The following is a 21,191-nucleotide window of genomic DNA, read 5'->3' as shown; positions in this document are numbered from 1 at the left end:
GATGGCCATTTGCTACTTCTGCAGAAGCGGCGACGACGACGACGACGACGACGACGACCGCGAGAGGCTCTGACATATGTGAGAAATACATCTATAAAATGTAATTCAGACTGCCTCGTCCCACCTTATGCTGTACCGCTTTGGCAAAGTCTTTATCTGCGCCATTCGCCTTAATCACATCTGAGAGTAATCCTTAGTAAAAGGCATGTCGCTAATTGTTCGTCATCACAGATACTGTTTGCTATACGGCCACGACGCGTAATTGATTTCCAAAATACGGCCTCCTCTTTTGAGGGTGGAACTCACGACCCTTGGTTTACTAGTCCAGTGTTCTACCACTGCGCTAAAGAGGCGCGGCCTAGCGGTGCTTTTGCGTACTTCGTCCTTACGGTCGTCTGGATCATCAGACTTCAGCTGACAACACTTCATATTACCGACTAATATTTGCAGCTATGGCGACCCATTACTGCTTGGCCACACATCTGACACATAACCGATGTGCTCTCCAAACAACAACACTTGCATTTCAGAACATGTCTTTCACACATGTCTACAAAATCACCTTCACCTTCAAATACAGTTTCTTTGCGACTGACAGAGACGTAGGCAAAGTTTGAAGTTGCTATTTCCATTACATCACGTTAGTCAGAAAAACGGTAATTTACATCTGCAGCGGAACAAAATTCCGTTCCGCCCAGCGTGGGGCTCGAACCCACGACCCTGAGATTAAGAGTCTCATGCTCTACCGACTGAGCTAGCCCGGCTGCTTCAGTGAATACTTGCCGGGTAGCACGTCACACAGTACTAGTTTCGGTTGGGTGGTCCCATACAGAATCTCTCCATGCTGCCTAATGTTTTCTTAACGTCACACTCGTCACGTACTTCACTTTTATTTCATAATCATTTCTGAAAGGTAAAGGAATTGCATGACAACCTGCAGAGCTAGTGGCGTCAAAATTAACACTCATACTTGATGTGACTCAAAAGGCGAACGAGTTACTTTCCGACGTTGTTTTAGATGTGCAAGTGCCAGTGGAAACTCGGGGTGACGGCACTCTGCCGACCATTTCGCTAGTTAACAACGGTCTTGTAGTGTGTGTTTCAAGCTCAAGAGCATCTCCAAGCAGAAAATGGTCAACAGCAACATTCAGACGGTTTCGTACTGCTCAAATGCTACATTAAAACGGTATGTTTCTTTTTCAGAACTGATAAAACATGAGCGTGACGGCATTCGAACCCGTAATCTTCAGATCGGGAGCCCGACGCATTATCCATTAGGCCACACATTCACTGACAACCAAGTGCAACTTGTATATGACTCATCTCGAAACGCTCACACCCCTGATAATTTGTGTTTTGGTTCTACACATCCGCTGCCCTTGCTCTTTCCCACCCATTCGTTACATTCAACCTCTTACGTGACCGACCAAAGATAGACTGGGAAACAAGACCACACACTTTGTGCATACGGAATCGAAGGCAGGGCGTGCCTCGCCGCATTTGCCACGATGACCATTTGCTACTTCTGCAGAAGCGGCGACGACGACGACGACGACGACGACGACGACGACGACCGCGAGAGGCTCTGACATATGTGAGAAATACATCTATAAAATGTAATTCAGACTGCCTCGTCCCACCTTATGCTGTACCGCTTTGGCAAAGGCTTTATCTGTGCCATTCGCCTTAATCACATCTGAGAGTAATCCTTAGTAAAAGGCATGTCGCTAATTGTTCGTCATCACAGATACTGTTTGCTATACGGCCACGACGCGTAATTGATTTCCAAAATACGGCCTCCTCTTTTGAGGATGGAACTCACGACCCTTGGTTTACTAGTCCAGTGTTCTACCACTGCGCTAAAGAGGCGCGGCCCAGCGGTGCTTTTGCGTACTTCGTCCTTACGGTCGTCTGGATCATCAGACTTCAGCTGACAACACTTCATATTACCGACTAATATTTGCAGCTATGGCGACCCATTACTACTTGGCCACACATCTGACACATAACCGATGTGCTCTCCAAACAACAACACTTGCATTTCAGAACATGTCTTTCACACATGTCTACAAAATCACCTTCACCTTCAAATACAGTTTCTTTGCGACTGACAGAGACGTAGGCAAAGTTTGAAGTTGCTATTTCCATTACATCACGTTAATCAGAAAAACGGTAATTTACATCTGCAGCGGAACAAAATTCCGTTCCGCCCAGCGTGGGGCTCGAACCCACGACCCTGAGATTAAGAGTCTCATGCTCTACCGACTGAGCTAGCCCGGCTGCTTCAGTGAATACTTGCCGGGTAGCACGTCACACAGTACTCGTTTGGGTTGGGTGGTCCCATACAGAATCTCTCCATGCTGCCTAATGTTTTCCTAACGTCACACTCGTCACGTACTTCACTTTTATTTCATAATCATTTCTGAAAGGTAAAGGAATTGCATGACAACCTGCAGAGCTAGTGGCGTCAAAATTAACACTCATACTTGATGTGACTCAAAAGGCGAACGAGTTACTTTCCGACGTTGTTTTAGATGTGCAAGTGCCAGTGGAAACTCGGGGTGACGGCACTCTGCCGACCATTTCGCTAGTTAACACCGGTCTTGTAGTGTGTGTTTCAAGCTCAAGAGCATCTCCAAGCAGAAAATGGTCAACAGCAACATTCAGACGGTTTCGTACTGCTCAAATGCTACATTAAAACGGTATGTTTCTTTTTCAGAACTGATAAAACACGAGCGTGACAGCATTCGAACCCGTAATCTTCAGATCCGAAGCCCGACGCCTCATCTATTAGGCCACACAGTCACTGACGACCAAGTGCAACTTGTATATGACTCATCTCGAAACGCTCACACCCCTGATAATTTGTGTTTTCGTTCTACACATCCGCTGCCCTTGCTCTTTCCCACCTATTCGTTACATTCAACCTCTTACGTGACCGACCAAAGATAGACTGGGAAACAAGACCACACACTTTGTGCATACGGAATCGAAGGCAGGGCGTGCCTCGCCGCATTTGGCACGATGGCCATTTGCTACTTCTGCAGAAGCGGCGGTGACGGTGACGACGACGACGACGACGACGACGACGACGACGACGACGACGACGACGACCGCGAGAGGCTCTGACATATGTGAGAAATACATCTATAAAATGTAATTCAGACTGCCTCTTCCCACCTTATGCTGTACCGCTTTGGCAAAGGCTTTATCTGCGCCATTCGCCTTAATCACATCTGAGAGTAATCCTTAGTAAAAGGCATGTCGCTAATTGTTCGTCATCACAGATACTGTTTGCTATACGGCCACGACGCGTAATTGATTTCCGAAATACGGCCTCCTCTTTTGAGGATGGAAATCACGACCCTTGGTTTACTAGTCCAGTGCTCTACCACTGCGCTAAAGAGACGCGGCCTAGCGGTACTTTTGCGTACTTCGTCCTTACGTTCGTCCGGATCATCATACTTCAGCTGACAACACTTCATATTACCGACTAATATTTGCATCTATGGCGACCCATTACTGCTTGGCCACACATCTGACACATAACCGATGTGCTCTCCAAACAACAACACTTGCATTTCAGAACATGTCTTTCACACATGTCTACAAAATCACCTTCACCTTCAAATACAGTTTCTTTGCGACTGACAGAGACGTAGGCAAAGTTTGAAGTTGCTATTTCCATTACACCACGTTAATCAGAAAAACGGTAATTTACATCTGCAGCGGAACAAAATTCCGTTCCGCCCAGCGTGGGGCTCGAACCCACGACCCTGAGATTAAGAGTCTCATGCTCTACCGACTGAGCTAGCCCGGCTGCTTCAGTGAATACTTGCCGGGTAGCACGTCACACAGTACTCGTTTGGGTTGGGTGGTCCCATACAGAATCTCTCCATGCTGCCTAATGTTTTCCTAACGTCACACTCGTCACGTACTTCACTTTTATTTCATAATCTTTTCTGAGAGGTAAAGGAATTGCATGACAACCTGCAGAGCTAGTGGCGTCAAAATTAACACTCATACTTGATGTGACTCAAAAGGCGAACGAGCTACTTTCCGACGTTGTTTTAGATGTGCAAGTGCCAGTGGAAACTCGGGGTGACGGCACTCTGCCGACCATTTCGCTAGTTAACACCGGTCTTAAAGTGTGTTTTTCAAACCCAAGAGCATCTCCAAGCAGAAAATGGTCAACAGCAACATTCAGACGGTTTCGTACTGCTCAAATGCTACATTAAAACGGTATGTTTCTTTTTCAGAACTGATAAAACACGAGCGTGACAGCATTCGAACCCGTAATCTTCAGATCGGGAGCCCGACGCATTATCCATTAGGCCACACATTCACTGACAACCAAGTGCAACTTGTATATGACTCATCTCGAAACGCTCACACCCCTGATAATTTGTGTTTTGGTTCTACACATCCGCTGCCCTTGCTCTTTCCCACCCATTCGTTACATTCAACCTCTTACGTGACCGACCAAAGATAGACTGGGAAACAAGACCACACACTTTGTGCATATGGAATCGAAGGCAGGGCGTGCCTCGCCGCATCTGCCACGATGGCCATTTGCTACTTCTGCAGAAGCGGCGGCGGCGACGACGACGACGACGACGACGACGACGACGACGACCGCGAGAGGCTCTGACATATGTGAGAAATACATCTATAAAATGTAATTCAGACTGCCTCGTCCCACCTTATGCTGTACCGCTTTGGCAAAGGCTTTATTTGTGCCATTCGCCTTAATCACATCTGAGAGTAATCCTTAGTAAAAGGCATGTCGCTAATTGTTCGTCATCACAGATACTGTTTGCTATACGGCCACGACGCGTAATTGATTTCCAAAATACGGCCTCCTCTTTTGAGGATGGAACTCACGACCCTTGGTTTACTAGTCCAGTGTTCTACCACTGCGCTAAAGAGGCGCGGCCTAGCGGTGCTTTTGCGTACTTCGTCCTTACGGTCGTCTGGATCATCAGACTTCAGCTGACAACACTTCATATTACCGACTAATATTTGCAGCTATGGCGACCCATTACTGCTTGGCCACACATCTGACACATAACCGATGTGCTCTCCAAACAACAACACTTGCATTTCAGAACATGTCTTTCACACATGTCTACAAAATCACCTTCACCTTCAAATACAGTTTCTTTGCGACTGACAGAGACGTAGGCAAAGTTTGAAGTTGCTATTTCCATTACACCACGTTAATCAGAAAAACGGTTATTTACATCTGCAGCGGAACAAAATTCCGTTCCGCCCAGCGTGGGGCTCGAACCCACGACCCTGAGATTAAGAGTCTCATGCTCTACCGACTGAGCTAGCCCGGCTGCTTCAGTGAATACTTGCCGGGTAGCACGTCACACAGTACTCGTTTGGGTTGGGTGGTCCCATACAGAATCTCTCCATGCTGCCTAATGTTTTCCTAACGTCACACTCGTCACGTACTTCACTTTTATTTCATAATCTTTTCTGAGAGGTAAAGGAATTGCATGACAACCTGCAGAGCTAGTGGCGTCAAAATTAACACTCATACTTGATGTGACTCAAAAGGCGAACGAGTTACTTTCCGACGTTGTTTTAGATGTGCAAGTGCCAGTGGAAACTCGGGGTGACGGCACTCTGCCGACCATTTCGCTAGTTAACACCGGTCTTAAAGTGTGTTTTTCAAACCCAAGAGCATCTCCAAGCAGAAAATGGTCAACAGCAACATTCAGACGGTTTCGTACTGCTCAAATGCTACATTAAAACGGTATGTTTCTTTTTCAGAACTGATAAAACACGAGCGTGTCAGCATTCGAACCCGTAATCTTCAGATCGGGAGCCCGAAGCATTATCCATTTTTTTTTTTTTTTTTTTTCTTACAAGAAAACAACTTATTGGGAAAAGTCTTACAAAGCTTCACCTTTGTGGTGCAGAACATAACTATTAAGCTCAAATTTTACACTTCAAATGGAAAATAAAAATATTACAAAAAAAGAAAAGAAAAAATCAGTCTGTGCATAAAATAACCTCCCATCTTTTTGGTTACTTTCATGGAAATGCGATGACAAAGCCACAAAACTGAAGTTGTACTAAGGCACTTATGCAAATAACATGTGCAGAAATATGTCAATGAATACTTAAAGAAAATGGTGTTTCTACACACACTAATTATTAAGCTCAACAAAAATATAATCACAGCCTACAATGCTTATTTCACAAACTACTAACTACATTTTTTTTTTTTTTTTGAGAATGCATAAAAAAAAAACAGGGCAGCCATGCGCAAAAAGTTGCCAATAAAGTGAACTAAAAAGGGCCATCTTGCTCGCCGCGGTCACATTGCTAGGCGGGCGGCCAGGAACGGGCGGTCGTCATTGCATTGGACATCACCAGCCACCAATCGTTGGAGCGCCCGGGGCCGCTGCACACAGTCAGAGACTGTTTCTGTTACCATAGGGGAATCGTGGAAAGATCACATCTACAAGTTAATGTCTTCTCACACCCGGCACACCCCAGCTGGGTGGTGGGTCCATGAATGACGAACCCAAATAGTTCGCAAAAAGGTTCCGGTAATCCTGTCTGTTCGTTAAGACCAGAAACTCGTCGATCATATAGTACCATAAATCGAGGACGTCTTTGTCTCCATCGCGGTATATGTAGTGTATCGCCATTCCTCGTACCCAATTAACCGCATTCATCCGGGTCATAGGGAAATAGACAGCGTCGGGATGAAAGAGTTCTTGGGGTAAAATCGAAACGTAGGGGCGGCGGAGCAGGAAAGCCAGGATCTGGCGGATCAGTTTCCAGCACTCACGCGCGGGGCCACAGTTCAGTCTATGTTCGTCCGTGTCTAACGTCGTGCAACGGGGGCACACAGGGTCGTCAATTAGGTGAATGGCATGCAGCCGTTGTCGGGTTGGAAGTTTCTCGTTAACGACCACATACCACGTCGACCGCACGAAAGTAGACAGGAACGGCGCGTGGATGGCTCGCCATACTCGTGGCCAGTCGACCGTAGGGTGGCGCCGTACAATGTCGTTATCCGGAGTCCAGTGCTGGAGAGCACTATAATAAGTCTTCGCTGTCGGATTCCGTGTCTCCGATATAACCCGCAACACATAGCTATGCTCTACGAAAAACGTTCTAATGTGTGACAGCGACGGCGATAAATGTCCAACTGGTACCGGTGGGTACAGCGTACGTGGGGCCACTTCTTCAATCAGTAGGCCGGGGAGACTGGCTGTTGGTGAAAGCCAGAGTCGCCTCATGGAACGGAGATACAGTGCCAGCGCTCTGTGCTTGACGTGAGTGAGTCCAACACCGCCTTTGTCGAAGGGTAAAGTAAGCGTAACAAAACGGATCTTGAAAACAGCACCATCGTTCACCACGTGTCCAAACACTGCCTGTATCCTGGAAGCCATCGTGTCCGTTATCGGCAGTACATGGGCGTAATGGTTAAGGTGAGAAGCCATGTACACATTAACGTATTGGGCGCGTTGCAAAATGTTCAATGATCTGAATTTATTGAGACGAGCCTCTAAACGGAGTCGTCGTAAGACCATACGATACGTAAAGGCCGCCGTGCGTTGTATTTGTCGATGTAGTGATATCCCTAAACACTTGAGCATCGGGACCTTTGTCAGAGGTACGTCCAGACCTGCAGGCATTCCTCGTCCCACCTCCATGTAGCGTGATTTCCGAAGGTTGAGCACACTGCCTGCCACCGCCCCATACTGGTGGAGCCAGGAAAACGCCGTGTGTATTTCGTCACCAGACCGTGCTAAGAACATCACATCGTCGGCGTATGCACCACATCGAAAGGTTACGGAACGGAGGGTAAGTCCTTCTAAGCGTCGCCGTAGTCCGTGAAGAGCTGGTTCGAGGGCAACGGCGAAGAGCATGGCAGAAAGAGGACAACCCTGCCGGACGGACCTGTTGACACGGACGGGGGCGGACCGACAGCCGTTGATCATAATCCTCGTGACAGCCCCATGGATCAATCGAAGCACAACAGACGTCGTCAGACGCGGGACACCGATGTGTTCCATAACAGTACGCAGGAAACCATGGTTAACGCGGTCGAAAGCATGGTCGAAGTCCAGCGCAACAAGAGCGCCTTGGAGGCTGCAAGTTTGCATGAGCGCCACCACGTCTCTATAGGTGCTTAAAGTCGTAAACACATTAGTGTCGCCCCCGAGGCAGGTTTGATCAGTGTGAATGGCCGCCATTACCGTAGGTTTGAGCCTCTCACGGAGCATGCGTGTCAACAGCTTATAGTCAGTGTTTAGCATTGTCAACGGGCGAAAATCAAGAGGGCGACGGCCTCCGCCGGGTTTGGGCACAGGGATCAAGAGACCCTCAGTAAAGTCAGATGGTACCTGAAAATCGGCGTCCAGGAGTTCACTGTACATCCTGACCCACATTGGGCCCATGAGATCAAAGAACCGCTTGTAAAATTCAAGAGGGAGGCCGTCAGGACCAGGCGTTTTGTTGGGAGAGCCACGCAACAGAGCCTCTCGCAGTTCTTCCAAAGTCACCGCCGACAAGAGCGTAGCATCATCTTGTAGGTTCCGAGAGACTGGTAGGTCAGATAGGACTTCCCTGACCCCTACATTCATGTGGGACTCCCTCTCGTAAAGAAGTTTATATGACTGTGTGAACGCTCGGACGATATCCATTTGTGCGTCAACGCGTCGCCCGTCCTCCGTCTCAACCTCGGTAATGAGCTGCCTCTTGCGTCTTCGGCGTTCTTGAATGATATGGTGGAGGGAAGGTCGTTCACCACGAACATCATCAGTCGTCCTCGCTCGCACCCGCACACCCGCAAGACGTACGGCGTTGATACGAAGCAATTGTGCCTTGACGCGTTGTACTGCTGATTGTCGCTCTGGCGACGGCGGTTGTACAGCCAGTTCGCGGAGCGCAGTATAGTAAAAATCAGTAGTCGCAGTATACCAGCGCGCTCGGTCGCGTCCATAGCTGACTAATGTTCGGCACAGTGCGGGTTTTGCACACCGTAACCACCATTGAAGTACAGAACGGTAGGCGGGTAAACGCCGGTGGCAATTGCTCCATGTGGACTCGACTGCGCGTCTGCAATTTATCTCATCAAGAATGGCCACATTGAGGCGCCACGGACCCCTACTTCGGCGGACGCGCTGGCGGGGAAGGGTGAGAGTACACACATATGCGAGGTGGTCCGTGAACGCTGCCGGCCACATCTCAGCGTCGACAACGGCCGATCGCAGGCCGCGGGTGACGTAGACTCGATCCAAACGGCTCGCGGAGTGACTAGTAAAGTAGGTATGTGCTCGACGGTCGCCGTGTTGGATGATCCAGGTGTCCGACAAGGCCAAGTCCTGTACAAGTGCCTGGAGTGCCGGGCAGGTGGTATAGTGTGGCTCCTGGTCGGATGGGCGGAGCACACAATTAAAATCGCCGCCTACTACCAAGTGGTCGGTATTGCCCTGGAAGAGCGGGGCTATATCTTCGGCAAAAAAGGTGCGCCGTTCTCTCCTTTTGCCGGTGCCTGAAGGAGCATATAAGTTCACCAGACGTACTGTACCAATCGTGAGTGCGACCCCCCGGGCCGACGGTAAATAGGAGACATCAGTGGCCATTATCCCTTCCCGCAGTAGAATCGCCGTACCTCCGCCGCCCACATCTGCAGGCATAGTGTAGGCGTCATATCCGTAGGCATCGAGACAGAGTCCTGATCGGACTTCTTGAAGGAAAACAACGTCCAGATCCGCAGCGCGTAACGTATCCTTCAGCATACGGGTCTTGACATCAGATGTAATGCCATTGACGTTGATCGTGGCGAGGCGGTATGCCTGGTCCATCAAGTCTCGGGAGGTGACCATGGTATGACAGGAGGGCAGTAGTCGTGACGTGGAGCGCCGTTCTTGCGAAGTGCTAGGCAGCGACGAGAGGTGCTCATGCCGTCCTAGGCGTCTGTCGCCGGCCGCGTAGACGCTGCCATCGGCATCGGTGCATCTTCTTGGTTCTGAAACGCATCCTGCAACTCCATCTCCTGCGCCCAGTCGCCCAGGGACGTTGACACCACTGGATCTCGAGAGGCAGACGGAGGCAAGGGTGCATCCCCGGTGTCGGAGCTGCGGTGATCTCCCGCATCCCCATGTGGTCCAGACCCAGCGGTAGTGGGAGAAGACGTCGAACCGTGTGAGACGGTAGGGTCGCCTGTGTCGGCGCGGTGGAGCGGTTGAGGCACCTCGTCATCCAGCGGTGTCGCCTCGGGCTGTTCTACGTCGTCGGTTGTCTTGCGTCGCTTCTTATGACGCTTGGGTGATTTCTGCTTACGCTGCCGCGCCTCTGTTTCCGACGTAGGGCAAGGGGAGGACGCTGCATCCTGTGCTTCAACTTCCATCGCACCGTCGGCGAACCGTTGTGACGGTGCGCCGGGGTCCGACGAAAGGACATCAGTAGCATCAGCACTGAAAGACGCTTGGGGCTCCGTGGAAGCTACTGCAGGGTCCTCCAAAGCTCGCACCAATACAGTGGGGTCGTCATATACAGCTGGCGTCTCCCGTCTCGCCGCCGCAACATACGTAATCGGCAGAGAGGTCGGTGTCGACGGACGAATCTGGTCGGTCGAGGGTGTCTGCGCGAGACGGCGTTGCAGGCATTCGGTACGCATGTGTCCCGTCTGGCCACAACCGGAGCAGGTTCTCGGCTGACCGTCGTAAATAATTATTGCCCTGCAACCAGCGATCGTGAGATACGAAGGAATATGGCGATGCAGGTCAATACGGACTTGTCGCACCCCGTTAAGGACAGGGTAGGTGTCGAAGGTCTTCCATTTTTCGGCCGTGTGGCCGAGAACTGTTCCATAGGGTCGAAGAGCAAGGGTGACCAAATCCGCTGGAACTTCAAAAGGGAGCTCAAACACGCGCACATTTTGGATTCCCAATCCAGCACGTTCAAGCGTCACCACACCCACGTTTCCGTCTGAGTGGCAGAATCGATAACCTGCCGTCGAGCGTCTGAGAAGTTTGTCACATGCTTCGTCGTCAGTGAACTTAAGATATACGACGCTGGAGACAATAGATAAGTGGATACCGATCAGCTCGTTAGGATCAACATGTACCACATCGCGTAAAAAACGCTCTACTTCGTGGGCCTTGGGTCTAGAGTACGTAGTGTCGAACTGCAGCTTGATCGTGGCTTTCCGATACGAAAGAGCCATCGTGTGTCAGGAACGTGACGGCAATACGTAACACTAGCGCGCCGGCGCGGTAAACAACAACACACCCGGAAACGCGACACGGAGCGGCCGGGACGTACCGCACCGCTCCACAGCCAAAGGCCGACTGTGGCATTAGGCCACACATTCACTGACAACCAAGTGCAACTTGTATATGACTCATCTCGAAACGCTCACACCCCTGATAATTTGTGTTTTGGTTCTACACATCCGCTGCCCTTGCTCTTTCCCACCCATTCGTTACATTCAACCTCTTACGTGACCGACCAAAGATAGACTGGGAAACAAGACCACACACTTTGTGCATATGGAATCGAAGGCAGGGCGTGCCTCGCCGCATCTGCCACGATGGCCATTTGCTACTTCTGCAGAAGCGGCGGCGGCGACGACGACGACGACGACGACGACGACGACGACGACGACGACGACCGCGAGAGGCTCTGACATATGTGAGAAATACATCAATAAAATGTAATTCAGACTGCCTCGTCCCACCTTATGCTGTACCGCTTTGGCAAAGGCTTTATCTGTGCCATTCGCCTTAATCACATCTGAGAGTAATCCTTAGTAAAAGCATGTCGCTAATTGTTCGTCATCACAGATACTGTTTGCTATACGGCCACGACGCGTAATTGATTTCCAAAATACGGCCTCCTCTTTTGAGGATGGAACTCACGACCCTTGGTTTACTAGTCCAGTGTTCTACCACTGCGCTAAAGAGGCGCGGCCTAGCGGTGCTTTTGCGTACTTCGTCCTTACGGTCGTCTGGATCATCAGACTTCAGCTGACAACACTTCATATTACCGACTAATATTTGCAGCTATGGCGACCCATTACTGCTTGGCCACACATCTGACACATAACCGATGTGCTCTCCAAACAACAACACTTGCATTTCAGAACATGTCTTTCACACATGTCTACAAAATCACCTTCACCTTCAAATACAGTTTCTTTGCGACTGACAGAGACGTAGGCAAAGTTTGAAGTTGCTATTTCCATTACATCACGTTAATCAGAAAAAGGGTAATTTACATCTGCAGCGGAACAAAATTCCGTTCCGCCCAGCGTGGGGCTCGAACCCACGACCCTGAGATTAAGAGTCTCATGCTCTACCGACTGAGCTAGCCCGGCTGCTTCAGTGAATACTTGCCGGGTAGCACGTCACACAGTACTCGTTTGGGTTGGGTGGTCCCATACAGAATCTCTCCATGCTGCCTAATGTTTTCCTAACGTCACACTCGTCACGTACTTCACTTTTATTTCATAATCATTTCTGAGAGGTAAAGGAATTGCATGACAACCTGCAGAGCTAGTGGCGTCAAAATTAACACTCATACTTGATGTGACTCAGAAGGCGAACGAGTTACTTTCCGACGTTGTTTTAGATGTGCAAGTGCCAGTGGAAACTCGGGGTGACGGCACTCTGCCGACCATTTCGCTAGTTAACACCGGTCTTGTAGTGTGTGTTTCAAGCTCAAGAGCATCTCCAAGCAGAAAATGGTCAACAGCAACATTCAGACGGTTTCGTACTGCTCAAATGCTACATTAAAACGGTATGTTTCTTTTTCAGAACTGATAAAACACGAGCGTGACAGCATTCGAACCCGTAATCTTCAGATCGGAAGCCCGACGCCTTATCCATTAGGCCACACAGTCACTGACGACCAAGTGCAACTTGTATATGACTCATCTCGAAACGCTCACACCCCTGATAATTTGTGTTTTCGTTCTACACATCCGCTGCCCTTGCTCTTTCCCACCTATTCGTTACATTCAACCTCTTACGTGACCGACCAAAGATAGACTGGGAAACAAGACCACACACTTTGTGCATACGGAATCGAAGGCAGGGCGTGCCTCGCCGCATTTGCCACGATGGCCATTTGCTACTTCTGCAGAAGCGGCGGCGACGACGACGACGACGACGACGACGACGACGACGACGACGACGACCGCGAGAGGCTCTGACATATGTGAGAAATACATCTATAAAATGTAATTCAGACTGCCTCGTCCCACCTGATGCTGTACCGCTTTGGCAAAGGCTTTATCTGCGCCATTCGCCTTAATCACATCTGAGAGTAATCCTTAGTAAAAGGCATGTCGCTAATTGTTCGTCATCACAGATACTGTTTGCTATACGGCCACGACGCGTAATTGATTTCCGAAATACGGCCTCCTCTTGTGAGGATGGAAATCACGACCCTTGGTTTACTATTCCAGTGCTCTACCACTGCGCTAAAGAGACGCGGCCTAGCGGTACTTTTGCGTACTTCGTCCTTACGTTCGTCCGGATCATCATACTTCAGCTGACAACACTTCATATTACCGACTAATATTTGCATCTATGGCGACCCATTACTGCTTGGCCACACATCTGACACATAACCGATGTGCTCTCCAAACAACAACACTTGCATTTCAGAACATGTCTTTCACACATGTCTACAAAATCACCTTCACCTTCAAATACAGTTTCTTTGCGACTGACAGAGACGTAGGCAAAGTTTGAAGTTGCTATTTCCATTACACCACGTTAATCAGAAAAACGGTAATTTACATCTGCAGCGGAACAAAATTCCGTTCCGCCCAGCGTGGGGCTCGAACCCACGACCCTGAGATTAAGAGTCTCATGCTCTACCGACTGAGCTAGCCCGGCTGCTTCAGTGAATACTTGCCGGGTAGCACGTCACACAGTACTCGTTTGGGTTGGGTGGTCCCATACAGAATCTCTGCATGCTGCCTAATGTTTTCCTAACGTCACACTCGTCACGTACTTCACTTTTATTTCATAATCTTTTCTGAGAGGTAAAGGAAATGCATGATAACCTGCAGAGCTAGTGGCGTCAAAATTAACACTCATACTTGATGTGACTCAAAAGGCGAACGAGTTACTTTCCGACGTTGTTTTAGATGTGCAAGTGCCAGTGGAAACTCGGGGTGACGGCACTCTGCCGACCATTTCGCTAGTTAACACCGGTCTTAAAGTGTGTTTTTCAAACCCAAGAGCATCTCCAAGCAGAAAATGGTCAACAGCAACATTCAGACGGTTTCGTACTGCTCAAATGCTACATTAAAACGGTATGTTTCTTTTTCAGAACTGATAAAACACGAGCGTGACAGCATTCGAACCCGTAATCTTCAGATCAGGAGCCCGACGCCTTATCCATTAGGCCACACATTCACTGACAACCAAGTGCAACTTGTATATGACTCATCTCGGAACGCTCACACCCCTGATAATTTGTGTTTTCGTTCTACACATCCGCTGCCCTTGCTCTTTCCCACCCATTCGTTACATTCAACCTCTTACGTGACCGACCAAAGATAGACTGGGAAACAAGACCACACACTTTGTGCATATGGAATCGAAGGCAGGGCGTGCCTCGCCGCATCTGCCACGATGGCCATTTGCTACTTCTGCAGAAGCGGCGGCGGCGACGACGACGACGACGGCGACGACGACGACGACGACGACGACGACGACGACCGCGAGAGGCTCTGACATATGTGAGAAATACATCTATAAAATGTAATTCAGACTGCCTCGTCCCACCTTATGCTGTACCGCTTTGGCAAAGGCTTTATCTGTGCCATTCGCCTTAATCACATCTGAGAGTAATCCTTAATAAAAGGCATGTCGCTAATTGTTCGTCATCACAGATACTGTTTGCTATACGGCCACGACGCGCAATTGATTTCCAAAATACGGCCTCCTCTATTGAGGATGGAACTCACGACCCTTGGTTTACTAGTCCAGTGCTCTACCACTGCGCTAAAGAGGGGCGGCCTAGCGGTACTTTTTTGTACTTCGTCCTTACGGTCGTCTGGATCATCAGACTTCAGCTGACAACACTTCATATTACCGACTAATATTTGCAGCTATGGCGACCCATTACTGCTTGGCCACACATCTGACACATAACCGATGTGCTCTCCAAACAACAACACTTGCATTTCAGAACATGTCTTTCACACATGTCTACAAAATCACCTTCACCTTCAAATACAGTTTCTTTGCGACTGACAGAGACGTAGGCAAAGTTTGAAGTTGCTATTTCCATTACACCACGTTAATCAGAAAAACGGTAATTTACATCTGCAGCGGAACAAAATTCCGTTCCGCCCAGCGTGGGGCTCGAACACACGACCCTGAGATTAAGAGTCTCATGCTCTACCGACTGAGCTAGCCCGGCTGCTTCAGTGAATACTTGCCGGGTAGCACGTCACACAGTACTCGTTTGGGTTGGGTGGTCCCATACAGAATCTCTCCATGCTGCCTAATGTTTTCCTAACGTCACACTCGTCACGTACTTCACTTTTATTTCATAATCATTTCTGAGAGGTAAAGGAATTGCATGACAACCTGCAGAGCTAGTGGCTTCAAAATTAACACTCATACTTGATGTGACTCAAAAGGCGAACGAGTTACTTTCCGACGTTGTTTTAGATGTGCAAGTGCCAGTGGAAACTCGGGGTGACGGCACTCTGCCGACCATTTCGCTAGTTAACACCGGTCTTGTAGTGTGTGTTTCAAGCTCAAGAGCATCTCCAAGCAGAAAATGGCCAACAGCAACATTCAGACGGTTTTGTGCTGCTCAAATGCTACATTAAAACGGTATGTTTCTTTTTCAGAACTGATAAAACACGAGCGTGACAGCATTCGAACCCGTAATCTTCAGATCGGAAGCCCGACGCCTTATCCATTAGGCCACACAGTCACTGACGACCAAGTGCAACTTGTATATGACTCATCTCGAAACGCTCACACCCCTGATAATTTGTGTTTTCGTTCTACACATCCGCTGCCCTTGCTCTTTCCCACCCATTCGTTACATTCAACCTCTTACGTGACCGACCAAAGATAGACTGGGAAACAAGACCACACACTTTGTGCATACGGAATCGAAGGCAGGGCGTGCCTCGCCGCATTTGCCACGATGGCCATTTGCTACTTCTGCAGAAGCGGCGGCGGCGACGACGACGACGACGACGACGACGACGACGACGACGACCGCGAGAGGCTCTGACATATGTGAGAAATACATCTATAAAATGTAATTCAGACTGCCTCGTCCCACCTTATGCTGTACCGTTTTGGCAATGGCTTTATCTGCGCCATTCGCCTTAATCACATCTGAGAGTAATTCTTAATAAAAGGCATGTCGCTAATTGTTCGTCATCACAGATACTGTTTGCTATACGGCCACGACGCGCAATTGATTTCCAAAATACGGCCTCCTCTTTTGAGGATGGAACTCACGACCCTTGGTTTACTAGTCCAGTGCTCTACCACTGCGCTAAAGAGGCGCGGCCTAGCGGTGCTTTTGCGTACTTCGTCCTTACGGTCGTCTGGATCATCAGACTTCAGCTGACAACACTTCATATTACCGACTATTATTTGCAGCTATGGCGACCCATTACTGCTTGGCCACACATCTGACACATAACCGATGTGCTCTCCAAACAACAACACTTGCATTTCAGAACATGTCTTTCACACATGTCTACAAAATCACCTTCACCTTCAAATACAGTTTCCTTGCGACTGACAGAGACGTAGGCAAAGTTTAAAGTTGCTATTTCCTTTACATCACGTTAATCAGAAAAACGGTAATTTTAATCTGCAGCGGAACAAAATTCCGTTCCGCCCAGCGTGGGGCTCGATCCCACGTCCCTGAAATTAAGAGTCTCATGCTCTACCGACTGAGCTAGCCCGGCTGCTTCAGTGAATACTTGCCGGGTAGCACGTCACACAGTACTCGTTTGGGTTGGGTGGTCCCATACAGAATCTCTCCATACTGCCTAATGTTTTCCTAACGTCACACTCGTCACGTACTTCACTTTTATTTCATAATCATTTCTGAGAGGTAAAGGAATTGCATGACAACCTGCAGAGCTAGTGGCGTCAAAATTAACACTCATACTTCATGTGACTCAAAAGGCAAACGAGTTTCTTTCCGACGTTGTTTTAGATGTGCAAGTGCCAGTGGAAACTCGGGGTGACGGCACTCTGCCGACCATTTCGCTAGTTAACACCGGTCTTGTAGTGTGTGTTTCAAGCTCAAGAGCATCTCCAAGCAGAAAATGGTCAACAGCAACATTCAGACGGTTTCGTACTGCTCAAATGCTACATTAAAACGGTATGTTTCTTTTTCAGAACTGATAAAACACCAGCGTGACAGCACTCGAACCTGTAATCTTCAGATCCGAAGTCCGACGCCTTATCCATTAGGCCACACAGTCACTGACGACCAAGTGCAACTAGTATATGACTCATCTCGAAACGCTCACACCCCTGATAATTTGTGTTTTCGTTCTACACAGCCGCTGAGCTTGCTCTTTCCCACCCATTCGTTACATTCAACCTCTTACGTGACCGACCAAAGATAGACTGGGAAACAAGAACACACACTTTGTGCATACGGAATCGAATGCAGGGCGTGCCTCGCCGCATTTGCCACGATGGCCATTTGCTACTTCTGCAGAAGCGGCGGCGGCGACGACGACGACGACGACGACGACGACCGCGAGAGGCTCTGACATATGTGAGAAATACATCTATAAAATGTAATTCAGACTGCCTCGTCCCACCTTATGCTGTACCGCTTTGGCAAAGGCTTTATCTGCGCCATTCGCCTTAATCACATCTGAGAGTAATTCTTAATAAAAGGCATGTCGCTAATTGTTCGTCATCACAGATACTGTTTGCTATACGGCCACGACGCGCAACTGATTTCCAAAATACGACTTCCTCCTTTGAGGATGGAACTCACGACCCTTGGTTTACTAGTCCAGTGCTCTACCACTGAGCTAAACAGGCGTGGCCTAGAGGTACTTTTGCGTACTTCGTTCTACGGTCGTCTGAATCATCAGACTTCAGCTGACAACACTCCATATTACCGACTAATATTTGCAGCTATGGCGACCCATTACTGCATGGCCACACATCTGACACATAACCGATGTGCTCTCCAAACAACAACACTTGCATTTGAGAACAAGTCTTTCACACATGTCTACAAAATCACCTTCACCTTCAAATACAGTTTCTTTGCGACTGACGGAGACGTAGGCAAAGTTTAAGTTGCTATTTCCATTGCATCACGTTAATCAGAAAAACGGTAGTTTACATCTGCAGTGGAACAAAATTCCGTTCCGCCCAGCGTGGGGCTCGAACCCACGACCCTGAGATTAAGAGTCTCATGCTCTACAGACTGAGCTAGACCGCCTGCTTCGGTGAATACTTGCCGGGTAGCACGTCACACAGTACTCGTTTGGGTTGGGTGGTCCCATACAGAATCTCTTCATACTGCCTAATGTTTTCCTAACGTCACACTCGTCACGTACTTCACTTTTATTTCATAATCATTTCTGAGAGGTAAAGGAATTGCATGACAACCTGCAGAGCTAGTGGCGTCAAAATTAACACTCATACTTCATGTGACTCAAAAGGCAAACGAGTTTCTTTCCGACGTTGTTTTAGATGTGCAAGTGCCAGTGGAAACTCGGGGTGACGGCACTCTGCCGACCATTTCGCTAGTTAACACCGGTCTTGTAGTGTGTGTTTCAAGCTCAAGAGCATCTCCAAGCAGAAAATGGTCAACAGCAACATTCAGACGGTTTCGTACTGCTCAAATGCTACATTAAAACGGTATGTTTCTTTTTCAGAACTGATAAAACACCAGCGTGACAGCACTCGAACCTGTAATCTTCAAATCCGAAGTCCGACGCCTTATCCATTAGGCCACACAGTCACTGACGACCAAGTGCAACTTGTATATGACTCATCTCGAAACGCTCACACCCCTGATAATTTGTGTTTTCGTTCTACACAGCCGCTGCCCTTGCTCTTTCCCACCCATTCGTTACATTCAACCTCTTACGTGACCGACCAAAGATAGACTGGGAAACAAGACCACACACTTTGTGCATACGGAATCGAAGGCAGGGCGTGCCTCGCCGCATTTGCCACGATGGCCATTTGCTACTTCTGCAGAAGCGGCGGCGGCGACGACGACGACGACGACGACGACCGCGAGAGGCTCTGACATATGTGAGAAATACATCTATAAAATGTAATTCAGACTGCCTCGTCCCACCTTATGCTGTACCGCTTTGGCAAAGGCTTTATCTGCGCCATTCGCCTTAATCACATCTGAGAGTAATCCTTAATAAAAGGCATGTCGCTAATTGTTCGTCATCACAGATACTGTTTGCTATACGGCCACGACGCGCAACTGATTTCCAAAATACGAATTCCTCCTTTGAGGATGGAACTCACGACCCTTGGTTTACTAGTCCAGTGCCCTACCACTGAGCTAAACAGGCGTGGCCTAGCGGTACTTTTGCGTACTTCGTCCTTACGGTGGTCTGGATCATCAGACTTCAGCTGACAACACTCCATATTACCGACTAATATTTGCAGCTATGGCGAGCCATTACTGCTTGGCCACACATCTGACACATAACCGATGTGCTCTCCAAACAACAACACTTGCATTTCAGAACATGTCTTTCACACATGTCTACAAAATCACCTTCACCTTCAAATACAGTTTCTTTGCGACTGACAGAGACGTGGGCAAAGTTTAAAGTTGCTATTTCCATTACATCACGTTAATCAGAAAAACGGTAATTTACATCTACAGCGGAACAAAATTCCGTTCCGCCCAGCGTGGGGCTCGAACCCACGACCCTGAGATTAAGAGTCTCATGCTCTACAGACTGAGCAAGCCCGCCTGCTTCGCTGAATACTTTCCGGGTAGCATGTCACACAGTACTCGTTTGGGTTGTGTGGTCCCATACAGAATCTCTCCATGCTGCCTAATGTTTTCCTAACGTCACACTCGTCACGTACTTCACTTTTATTTCATAATCATTTCTGAGAGGTAAAGGAATTGCATGACAACCTGCAGAGCTAGTGGCGTCAAAATTAACACTCATACTTGATGTGACTCAAAAGGCGAACGAGTTACTTTCCGACGTTGTTTTAGATGTGAAAGTGCCAGTGGAAACTCGGGGTGACGGCACTCTGCCGACCATTTCGCTAGTTAACACCGGTCTTGTATTGTGTGTTTCAAGCTCAAGAGCATCTCCAAGCAGAAAATGGTCAACAGCAACATTCAGACGGTTTCGTACTGCTCAAATGCTACATTAAAACGGTATGTTTCTTTTTCAGAACTGATAAAAAACCAGCGTGACAGCATTCGAACCTGTAATCTTCAGATCCGATGTCCCACGCCTTATCCATTAGGCCACACAGTCACTGACGACCAAGTGCAACTAGTATATGACTCATCTCAAAACGCTCACACCCCTGATAATTTGTGTTTTCGTTCTACACAGCCGCTGCCCTTGCTCTTTTCCATCCATTCGTTACATTCAACCTGTTACATGACCGACCAAAGATAGACTGGAAAACAAGAACAGACACTTTGTGCATTCGGAATCGAAGGCAGGGCGTGCCTCGCCGCATTTGCCACGATGGCCATTTGCTACTTCTGCAGAAGCGGCGGCGGCGACGACGACGACGACGACGACGACGACCGCGAGAGGCTCTGACATATGTGAGAAATACATCTATAAAATGTAATTCAGACTGCCTCGTCCCACCTTATGCTGTACCGCTTTGGCAAAGGCTTTATCTGCGCCATTCGCCTTAATCTCATCTGAGAGTAATCCTTAATAAAAGGCATGTCGCTAATTGTTCGTCATCACAGATACTGTTTGCTATACGGCCACGACGCGCAACTGATTTCCAAAATACGAATTCCTCCTTTGAGGATGGAACTCACGACCCTTGGTTTACTAGTCCAGTGCTCTACCACTGAGCTAAACAGGCGTGGCCCAGCGGTACTTTTGCGTACTTCGTCCTTACGGTCGTCTGGATCATCAGACTTCAGCTGACAACACTCCATATTACCGACTAATATTTGCAGCTATGGCGAGCCATTACTGCTTGGCC

The 21,191-nt window shown here is 48.6% G+C and overlaps 10 non-coding genes across 10 annotated transcripts; all 10 read right to left on the bottom strand.

The window, feature by feature from the left end:
• Window positions 1–691: 691 nt before the first annotated feature.
• Window positions 692–764, bottom strand: Trnak-cuu (transfer RNA lysine (anticodon CUU)). The gene has a single exon. It is a non-coding gene; the product is annotated as a tRNA-Lys (tRNA).
• Window positions 765–2,207: 1,443 nt separating this feature from the next.
• Trnak-cuu (transfer RNA lysine (anticodon CUU)) lies at window positions 2,208–2,280 on the bottom strand. The gene has a single exon. It is a non-coding gene; the product is annotated as a tRNA-Lys (tRNA).
• A 1,467-nt stretch (window positions 2,281–3,747) lies between these two features.
• Window positions 3,748–3,820, bottom strand: Trnak-cuu (transfer RNA lysine (anticodon CUU)). The gene has a single exon. It is a non-coding gene; the product is annotated as a tRNA-Lys (tRNA).
• A 1,449-nt stretch (window positions 3,821–5,269) lies between these two features.
• Trnak-cuu (transfer RNA lysine (anticodon CUU)) lies at window positions 5,270–5,342 on the bottom strand. Its single transcript has one exon. It is a non-coding gene; the product is annotated as a tRNA-Lys (tRNA).
• A 6,940-nt stretch (window positions 5,343–12,282) lies between these two features.
• Window positions 12,283–12,355, bottom strand: Trnak-cuu (transfer RNA lysine (anticodon CUU)). The gene has a single exon. It is a non-coding gene; the product is annotated as a tRNA-Lys (tRNA).
• Window positions 12,356–13,810: 1,455 nt separating this feature from the next.
• On the bottom strand, window positions 13,811–13,883 carry Trnak-cuu (transfer RNA lysine (anticodon CUU)). The gene has a single exon. It is a non-coding gene; the product is annotated as a tRNA-Lys (tRNA).
• Window positions 13,884–15,347: 1,464 nt separating this feature from the next.
• On the bottom strand, window positions 15,348–15,420 carry Trnak-cuu (transfer RNA lysine (anticodon CUU)). The gene has a single exon. It is a non-coding gene; the product is annotated as a tRNA-Lys (tRNA).
• Window positions 15,421–16,872: 1,452 nt separating this feature from the next.
• Window positions 16,873–16,945, bottom strand: Trnak-cuu (transfer RNA lysine (anticodon CUU)). Its single transcript has one exon. It is a non-coding gene; the product is annotated as a tRNA-Lys (tRNA).
• Window positions 16,946–18,383: 1,438 nt separating this feature from the next.
• Trnak-cuu (transfer RNA lysine (anticodon CUU)) lies at window positions 18,384–18,456 on the bottom strand. Its single transcript has one exon. It is a non-coding gene; the product is annotated as a tRNA-Lys (tRNA).
• Window positions 18,457–19,893: 1,437 nt separating this feature from the next.
• Window positions 19,894–19,966, bottom strand: Trnak-cuu (transfer RNA lysine (anticodon CUU)). The gene has a single exon. It is a non-coding gene; the product is annotated as a tRNA-Lys (tRNA).
• Window positions 19,967–21,191: the final 1,225 nt, after the last annotated feature.

Source organism: Schistocerca gregaria, chromosome 8 (assembly GCF_023897955.1).
Source record: "Schistocerca gregaria isolate iqSchGreg1 chromosome 8, iqSchGreg1.2, whole genome shotgun sequence".
Classification (NCBI taxonomy): Eukaryota; Metazoa; Arthropoda; class Insecta; order Orthoptera; family Acrididae; genus Schistocerca; species Schistocerca gregaria.
Note: the sequence above shows the minus strand (reverse complement) of the source record. Positions and strands in the feature narration are given on the sequence as shown.